Below are 10862 nucleotides of genomic sequence, written 5' to 3' on the forward strand. Positions count from 1 at the left end.
ATTTTGTCGATTACGACTTCAAAAACAAAATCGACATAATGTTATAATAAAAATGAATTTCTAAACGTGGTGATAAGTGCTGATCTCAAGAATGACTGGAACAATTTTGCCATACTTATTTTTAATATTCATTGCAATCTGAGGAAAGTTTATATGAAGAAAAATATCTAGACGTTACCTAGGATATTTTAGAATTTTAAAAATATTGTAATATTTATGTTTATAATATAAATTTGACTTATACTAAACAACTGTTGACACTTTCAGTTTAAGTTCACCAAAGAGGCTGAAGAATTAGTTTACATTTAAATTTTCGAACAGGTGCTTCATCAGCAGTGATGTAAAATAGAAAAGACAAAGTTAATATTTAACTTTAATTGAATTAAAAACATCTATTGCATTGTAAATAGTATTTACTCACTGCCATAAAGCCAATTTTAATAAAGAGAGCTGTAAATGTTTTGCGCATAAGTTATTCGTAATTGGTGGGCTTCCGTGATACTGAAATGATAGTGTAATAGTGGGGGCAAAACAGAGAAATGAGCCATTCTTTTCCAGACTACATTCCGAGAAAAACAAAGCTTCTATAACGGAAAACCTTATCAACGATTATTTTCAAATATTTAATGAAACATAAAATGAATTTCTCCCTCACACCGAAAGCAGCAGGATTTCTCCCTAGACCGCCATAGGCTTCTCAGTCCTACTTATGTATATACTGCACATATTTTCTTCGTCGGGAACTACAGTACAAACTCAACTATGACACTGGATTTATATTTTAGACACAACGTATATGTCAAGGGCTAAAATTAAACTCTATTTGAACGAAGTAGGCTTACAAAGACCTACGTATATTTGTATTTTCTTAATCGGGGCAACAAGGCAAACTCGGCTGTGGCGTCTAAAATAGAAATAAATTCGAATCAGAAATATCCCTACATGAGCAAAAGATATGTCAGGTCAAACTTTGATCATCTTAACCTAGGACCACTGATTTAATAGGTACCTGAATATAAACCTACTTATGTTTAAAATATATCATAGTTCTACATCATAAGTGTTTTTACTAAGTAGTACGCCTATAAGAACTTCGATTTTGATAAATGCATGCGAAGCCGCGGGTAACAGCTAGTCTTTTTATAAATAAAAATAAATTCCCACAAGTGTTGCTAAGCGATAATCTCGAGACTGTTAGACCAATTCGATTAACTCTTTTTTATCGCTGAATTCTGAGGTAAGTTTTGATGAAAAGAAAATAGGAAATGTTTTCCGGACTATTTTAAAATTCAGAAAATTCTATATAAAAAATGAATCGCTAAATGTGTTGCAAGGCGCTAATGTCGGGAACGGCTGGACCAATCCGGCTAATTCTTTTTTTCTATTCGTTGTGATCCGAGAGAGGTTTATAAGGATAGAAAATTTAGAAGTTTCCCAGAATATTTTTTTAATTCTGGACAGTAAAGTTATTAAAATATATTCTCGATACGTAATCCAAAGTGAACTGAAATTTAACAGCTGTTGATATTTTCAGGTGAAGTTTATAAAAAAAAGGCACACATTTAAATAATAGAAATACAGTGCTTAATCAGTAGTGTATTTCACATTGCAAAGACGAGTTAGCATCTAATTTTTACTTACATTTTTTATATTCTTAACGTTGGAAACTGAAATAATACTTACCTAATATGTCTACTCCTGTTCGAAAAAAAATCATGCAGCTCCATTATAAAATAAAATGCTTTCACCAAGAAGGCTACACGCCCTTCGATTTTGAGAATTGCGAATTTGAGAAAGACTGAACATTTATCCGGAACACTTTAGAATTTGGAAGAAAATAATATTTATATTTCACGATACTTAGAACAGCTGCTGTTGAAACCCTTAAACCTTCTTTGATGTTTAAGCTGAAGTTCATCAAAGAGACTGCAACATTTGTTAACATTTTAATTTGTAAAATATTAAGTGCATTAGTAGTGGAATGCAGATACCAGAGACAAAGTAACTCTATAACGGTAATTCCAGATTGCGCTAATGAAGAACTAAAAACATCTGTTGCATTGAAAATACTGTTGAGTTTTTGTTAATATTAACAATGTTATAAAATTCCACTTAAATAAACAAGGCTTTGAATCTTTTCACATAAGGTAATTAAAACTGGTTGGCTTCCTTGACATTGTGATATGGCATTTTATAGTGGTCCCACGAGATGCGTGTTGGCAGGTGCCGCTCCGCGCCCAAAGCCTTCGCGCTAAGCAAGCGATCTAGTGTGCTGAGAGATGAGAAGAGATCACTGCAATCTGCTACACCTGGCTTTGTCTTAGTGAATTCAATTTGAAGTCTATCTCAATCTACCATTCCTTTGATTTGAGGCTATAACAAATCACCATCTGACTTACTCGCGTCAATTCCTAACATCATTAAAAGAGCTCTTGTCCAATGGGACAGATAGTTTAAAGTAACAGCACACAGTTTGAGTCCACAGGGGTTGTAATTCGAGATCTGGCTTCATCCCTGCCGATTTGGACGCACTTCTTGTAAAGCAGGGCTCTGTTATCGTTGGAGGTAACCTCAATACTTGTAATTACTTATAGTTGAATTAAAAGTATAACAAACCTGGCGTGGGGAGGATCGAGACAGATGTAACTGGGGCTCAGCTTGTCGCGGCCAATCAGCACGAGGCTGTTTCTTAGGCAACGGAGTTCCACCCTGTTGCCAAAATTATATTGCGCTATGCTCTGGCTCTTCAAAGCGCACGCGCTGTACCGTCACCGAATAACGTGGTCAGTTGTGTTCTCTATCGTTGTGTTAGTGTCGTGCATCTCTGATATTAAAGTAAAAATGCAAACAAATTTTAAAAATATTTTACTGACTATTTTTGAACTGTCTACACTTTGCTAGTTACTGTGTTGAGATTTAGCACAAAACTGTTTATGAAATACTACACCAACGAACGTTGAGTTTTTTTTATTTTTTTTATTACATCAAAACGTAATAAATTATTTTCAGACAAAAGGTAGACATACTTTAGCAAAGTAATTGAAAGTAAAACTATTCAAGCTATCATACTAAGTTAAACACCGCGACTAAGACTATGTTTGCAAATTTCTAGAAACGTTATTTAGTACATTCAAAATGCCTTCCTTTTAGAAGCTTTCAGGCTTTTTTTTTGCCTGTTTTTCAATTGCACCATTCTCAATTTTAAATTCTTAAGCAAGCAAGATAGGACAAAAGTATTGATGCTGTTTTTTTTTTTATTTTTACTGAGATCACGTATGTTATAAAATGTGAGGTTTAATATTTTCGACAAGTATTAAAATTTTGTAGCAAAAGATATTATTTTACTAAATTAAACATCACCCTTATGTTACTAAGGCATATATATTCCCTATGCTATAACCCAGGTGGATTCAATGTGACGAGCCTTATGATGAGGAAGCGATTCTGCGACGGGTGGTGCAATACGGTTAGAACAGAGCACGCGCGTAATGTGTTCGGAGGCAGTGACCATCTAAGACTGCACAGTGCGGCAACATTGAAATTAAACTTCTCGGCTACTCCGCTCCTACCCAATCATAGCCGCCCTCCGCTACAAATTTTTGTTTTACTTTCAATATGTTACAAGTGTCTGTCAGGTATATGATTTACCCATAAACACAATATTTTGAACAACATAATTTTACTCTTTAATAAGGTTGATTTTTAATCTAACCAAATAATAAATCCTGTATCTATATACGCTGATGACTTCTATATAACCATCATGCTTACACCTGTAATTTTTTAACAGATTGGTATGAAAGTTGGGTCTAGACCTTCTATTGGCTTAAATGTTCCTATGGAGCAATTAAATGTTAAACAAGAATAATTCATAAGTGCATTTATAGCTAAGGCCAAAGCTACCAAAACAAGGGGACATCCTAAGGATTAATGGATTAACTAAAGTTGCAATTCTATGAAACAAATGGTGGACCAAGGTTAGTTATTATTCAACATCCTTTGAGGCAAAAGGGGTGCAACACTACTCTAGAGCTATAAAAGTTTTCCATACAGCTTATCACATTTTTATAAAAATATTGATTTCTTTGAAAAGTTATTAAAATGTTTATTTATTAAGTACTTCATTAAGAAACAAATTTAACACATTTAATTTTATTATATTTAATGAAAACAAATAATTTCCATAAGTCATAAATGAATTAAAAAACATTTCTGTCAACTCACTAAAGCTGCGACTCATTGTACATAACTGTAAAACGTTCGTGTTCGTGTTTTTATTTTTTTCTCAGCTGTTTTTTTTTGAGCCTAATTACAAAATTGCCTACGTTAAATGCACTGTACCTATTTCACGTGAGAGTGATCAAAAAATATTTCTACTTTTTGTACTAAGGAAGCTATCTTAATTGGCTATGGAATTTAACTTACAAATGATATATTCTAAACCCAAAATTTATAGTACCATCTTAACCTATATTTTATCAAGTCTTTTTATACCTTAAGAAGAGGGTGGATTCCATAGTAGCGTTCTGTTTTTTGTACCATAAATGATGGCAAAATTTCCAAAATCCTGTTGTTCTTTCGAGATAAATAGTTTACAATTAGGTATTTTTCTTGTGGCAACCAATGCCTTTCTGCTGTTAATTCTAGAGAACTAGAACCATGCTCCTAGCAAAAAACCCTGATGCTTTAAATTTGATAATTATGTCAGCCAGCAAGGGTTTTAAATTCAAATACATGCATTTTGTTAACAACCAATCTTAATCTATATAAAAAAATCAAAAGCAAATCTACATGATAGCCCTAATTTTTAAATCCAAATTGTACTTGGAAGAAGTTTAAATTTTGAACATGGACATAAATATAAAAACTGATTTATAAGTTATACAAATCAAAGGAAGCTACCCTCCATAGTTAGGATTAGTATCTGACAATTAATACAAACATTTTTAACCACAAGCCATCCCTAACTATTAGCTCACTTTCTTTACATAAAAAAACTGTTATGATTACACACTGAGTAGAATACCAACATTGAATGTTTAAAACATGATTAAAAGTTAATAAAAAGTATGATAGTATATACATATGAAGGATCTCCTAATTGAATGAGAATGTGTGTATCGTAGTAGTGCATGAATCTAGGACAAGGTGAAGTGTATGAGGTATTAGTGATTGTATTGGTGATAGTGAGTAGGGAAGTATAAAGATCATTAATTGTTCACTAGCCAGTAACCAGTTAATACTGTGTCCAGCAGGCTAATACCCTATTATTTAGTAATCTCAAGCTGATAAAAATTATACGAGTATGTTATTCAATTGCACAATAATTAATACCAAGCACATATTCTCATGAAACAGATTTGGCCTAATGTGAGTGGTTAATCCAATTATAATAATTTAACTACAACATTTATGCATGTGATATAAAATATATTATCATATACAAAAATGTGTAATATATGAGTATTGTAGTATCATAAGATAATATATGCTGCAGTACTTATTTTGGCTAAACGGCTGCAAAAATACTGTGAAAGTTTGATAATTTAATCATTATTTTAAACCTTATTACGTCTCTAGTCATAATCAATGAGGATATTGAAAACCTTTCAGAAAAATTTTAACTTTACAATCCATAGTCAATTTTCATATCTATTCTAAAATAATCAACCAATCAAGGTGAAAAATCATAGGATTTCTTGGAAATTAGTTGATATGACTAAATTCTTACGATAAGTCTTGATTTTTTTTTTACTTTATATTATAAATTTTACCAATTACTTTACGATTGGTTGATGAACTGAGTCAAGAAAATTGGACAGTGACACTAACTTAACTTTTCTGGCAGTCCAAACGAGATGTCACTCCAAAGCAAATATAAAAAATATTTATACACCTCTATTAGTATCTAAGTTGACTGTGAACAATGCACATAAATTCCACTACTGTTAGAATACAATTAATATTTAAATATTATGTAACATTTTTCACAGATCCATGTTGTTCTAAACACACCTCAATTATTAGTACTAAAGCCTGAGTGGCAGACTACTAAATGACCTTTTATTTTATTTATTTTTTATTGAATAGTTATCCATTTAAAAATAAAATAGTAGAGTGGACAGTGGTTTTGAATAAGTTACTTAACAAGAAACAAATTTTTATTCTGTAAAAAACATCCTTAATAAAACACTAAAAATAAAAATACATTTTAATAAATACAAAGGTAACAAACACAAATCATACAAATGTCAGATACCATTAGTATACAATGATCACTAAATACATGGAAATGGTGTATACGTTATTATTTGAAAGATTCTTAGGCAAAGTCATTTTCCAAAGGATTTACTACTTCTTCTTTGTAGCTTTTTTGTGAGTTTGATTTGGTCAAAGTTTTTGATAAGCTTGGGCTAGAGAATTCACTATAGATTAGGCAAAATACGAAATCATCGTTGAATATTAATATGTTTAAGGCGATATCCATCAATCCTTTTGATCCGTCATCGGTAGGGTTATGAAGCTTTTCTTTTTGTTTTATCAGGTACTCCGTGACTATACTTTGCAGTTGAGAAGCCAACTTTAGGAATGTATTTTTAATGACAGCAATAACTTTGTGACTAGAGCATCATTAAAAGCTGTAATAAACCCAACCTTTTGTATCATTACCTTAATCACCGCTTTTCCGATCAGAAAGTTTGCACGAAAAAAGGTCCAAAATGGGACTAGAAAATGACCCACACATGATTCCTGCCAAATCAAACAGTGGATTAGGAAACAGTTGCACAAAGTAGGGATACCAAAAAAACCAACTCGTTTGATTAGATCCTCAACCACCAGCTTGGCACGGTCCAAATAACCTAACTTATTGTGGTTTCTTCTTCTTTCTCTCTAACTCCATCAGATCCTTGAGATCTCCACTCTGGCCGATTTCCAGTGAGTCGAGCAGCTCTTGGCGAAGAAGTAACGGAGGTAACTCGCCTAATGCCGTACCTGCACCCCACATGGTGGCTTCAAGCCACACTTTCTTCATGATGTTTTCCCATGGTTGCGACCCATCGAGGATCAACACCAGACGGGCAAAGGATCTTGTCAGGATAAGGAGGTTCAGGGAAGTTGAGTCCCACCACACTCATAAGCAGCCATGGTCACTGATGCTATGTGCGGTCCGAGATACAATAAGAAAGGTATGGAGGCCAGTTCCAAGTCCAACTGAACTCAAATCACCCAAACCAACCCAATATAGGCACCATTTTAGCTTTTTTTGCACACCAATTAACGGACCGGTTGGTGTGGACCATTAACATAAGTTAATACTAGCAAATTTACAACAAAAAATATCAATACAAATACATACACTCGATACATTAAATAGACTTGCAAGGAAACCTACTGAACTGGTACCCAAGTTCACACAAAAAAATATGACAACGTCTGAAACGGATGTTTTCCAAAGCACTATATCACTCTCTTTAATGGATTGCTTTTCTTTGGGTTGAACAGATTTCACGAGCGTTTGTGTACCACCATTATGATCTCCTGAATTTGATCTCCTCCTTCCCATTACCTTTTTCTTGTGTTTCGCCAGTTTCCTAGAAAAAAATTGAACAATACAATATATTTGTAGTACAGTACTTATGCAATTTTTGCTCATAAAGTAACAATAAAGAATGTATATGATTAACAGCTGAGTATAAACATCATGTTATAGCAATTTGATACTACAGATTTTAGAAACTGTCTCTTTTATAGAAAGAAGCATAATTTTATACAACAGACCATGAAAAAATGTATTAAATCTGTAAAAAATAACATGATAATTATCACCTGCAACATTATATGCATTGCTATTCGAGCTCAATGAAAAAGTTTTGACATCAGTTTATCCGATTAAGTTAAAAACAAATTTACTCAAGCCTATTTACTCATATTTCATTTTAGTTATAACCATTTATAAATGAATCATCAATAGAGTATGATGATTTTTATTGACAGGATAAAATTAATTAAAAGAGTGAGGTTTTACATCTTTCAGTTAAGTTATGTTGTGAAGACTTATTGTGAGAAAAACTACTCTTAGACTCGTCTTTAAATGTTTACATAGTATAGCTCAGTACATGTTCCTGAAATACCAAAACATTCTGTTCAATGTATTCAATCACGTTTAATATCATGTTTAATTATATTCTTGTATGAAATGAAATCATGTTAGTTTATAATACGTTGACTGTTAGATTACGCTTATTGAAATAATTACTAAGATTTTCCATTTCCTGATTTTCAATTTCCAAAAATGCCAGGATTTTTATTTCAATTGAGTTTTTCCAGCTATAACTAAATTAATGTCATCAACATATAAATATAATTTGATTATTTCAAGAATTTGCAGTAACATTTATAGGTAGATCCATTATGTAGCATATAAATATCAGTTGGCCTAATATTGAACTCTGCAGGACTTCCAGATTTAATTTTTTTTAGCTCAGATTTAGTTTCACTTCACGATTATTACTGTTATGCTTGTCAATTCTATATATTAAAATCTGTCTACCAAATAGGACTGAAACCATTTATTTGCAATCCCTGTAAGTTTTAATTTAGCAATTTTACAAATTAATATTTTGGGATTGGACTCGTTCAAAAGCTTTTATCAGATCCATAAATATGCCAATTACACTTTTTCTTTTATCAGTAGTTTTTACAATTACCTCTATGAGGCTCACTGATGCAGGGACGGTTGATTTTCTTGGATAAAGTCCCATGTTGAGAGTCAATATAAATTTATTTTTCAGATATTTGAAATCTTGTTATAACAGAAATTTGGAATTTGTGAAAACAGCTTTCTCAAAAACTTTTGAGGTTGTATGTAACAGCGATACTGGACAGCAGTTAGATTTGTCACTTTCACAAACTTATTATAAACTGGTATGATCTTAGCAATTTTTAAAGGATTTGGAAAAGAACCTGTTATAAAAGAATTTCTCAATCGTGCCAGAACATCTGTTAATTCATACTTTACATCCTTCAATACTGAAACGGACAAAATCATAATAAACCAGCTGAATTTTTTTGTTTTTTAAATGAATCTATAATCTTTAGTAAAACCTGTGGTATAACTGGCCGTACGTGGAATTCAGGTTTTAAATTGTACATTTGTTGTTCCTGTTTATTTATGTTTAATTGTAAATTATCTATTGTGTCCTTTTTAACTGTGGCTATTATAAAGTAGTCGTTGTTTATAACAGGACCAAATGTTTTAGGTACGTTATTTTCCTATTAAAAATAGTATTTACATGGTTTAGGTCCCTTCCTGTACTATTATTTCAAAATTTTTAATTTTATATTTCAAAGTCAAAGTCAAGTCTTTTATTGCCGTTGATAATATTACAATTATGTGGCAAAAGTCATACCGAATAAATCTATAATTTTTACATTCGTTCACAATACCACATTCAGACATACAATCGTTACATTCATCCATACCACTTACTCGCCAATTCTCTCCACTGCCAACGCCAGTGTCATTCTTCTAGATTGGAGGTCTCCCAACTATAATTCAAAAACTCGTTGACGCCTATAGAATGCTTTAGAGACGCTAAAAAGTGCTTCAGACGAGTTTTTTTAACGCCTTGGGGTTTGTACGTTTTTCATGGAATCCGGCAAACTGTTGATGAAACGGACACCTGCCTGCGAGGGCAGGTGTTCATAAACCACCGTTCTGTGTCGCCCAGTTACGGTAGTTGTCTCTGCCTCTTGTTTCATATTCATGCACGTCACGGCCCCTAGGTCAGGGGCACATTTTGACTTACAGAATAAAACTGCCTCCAAGATATAAAGACATGGCAGAGGTCAACAGCTGCAATTTTTTGAAAGCTGGTCTGCACGACTCTCTGAAGTTCATGTTGGCGATTGTTCTAATCGCTTTCTTTTTGAAGCCTGAAAAACTCTCAAAATTTGATTGTTTGAACAAGCTCCCCACAAAATCACTCCGTAGGAAAGATGTGGGTAAATCAGGCCGTAATTACGCCGCCATCAGCACCTGACTTGGGCAGTATTTGGCTAAAGATTCTTAAAAAATAAACGCCAAATGCTAATTTTGAACAAACTAACTGAATCAATGTGAAACCATTCCATGTCAAACCTCGATCAAGGTATATACCAAGGAATTTGGAGGAGGTGTATAAACTTCTTCTAAATGGTCGGAGTCTCCCAGCATGACGGAAGGGGCCCATACCCAAACGTCCATTGGCCGCAGGGCGAAATTCAGAAAATTAGATTTTGTGGAATTTTGTGTCTGTGAGGTTGAGGCTATGAAAGTGTTGGACGGCAATTGTTAAGGTCAACAAAAGCTTTTTGGTTTCCCTCAAAACTTCTTTTGATTTTTCGTTTTAAAACAGAGAATCATGTCATCAGCATTCTGCACGAGATTCCTGGTACAGAAGTGATGACTCGATGTCATTGACATAGACCCAGAAAAAGGATTGGACTGGAAGGATGGAGCCTTGGGGAACTCCATATTTCAAATCCAATGGACTTGAAAGGTGATTTGTAATTTGGACAGTCTGTGTTCTATTGCTTAGAAATGATTGTAATCCACAGCAGGGGCACACCTCGAATGCCATGAGAATTTCCAAAGTTTGTCAAGAAGTGTATTATGGTCAACCACAGTCGAAAGCTTTGGAGTAAGTCGAGAAACACACTTATGGTGGGATTCCGACACTCTAAACCCCTCTACAACCATTTCGACCAGACTCAACCACAGCGTCTACCGTCGATTTTCCCCGTTCTGAAGCCAAATTGGTCTTCAGAGTGCTGGTTGTGTTTGCTAAGATAAAACCAAAGCCATTCTTGTCCAAAAATAG

General features: G+C 33.5%; 1 pseudogene; it reads right to left on the reverse strand.

Moving 5' to 3' along the window:
• Nucleotides 1–6582: 6582 nt before the first annotated feature.
• On the reverse strand, nt 6583–10246 carry LOC124354183 (annotated as a pseudogene).
• Nucleotides 10247–10862: the final 616 nt, after the last annotated feature.

This window comes from Homalodisca vitripennis, chromosome 1, assembly GCF_021130785.1.
Source record: "Homalodisca vitripennis isolate AUS2020 chromosome 1, UT_GWSS_2.1, whole genome shotgun sequence".
Classification (NCBI taxonomy): Eukaryota; Metazoa; Arthropoda; class Insecta; order Hemiptera; family Cicadellidae; genus Homalodisca; species Homalodisca vitripennis.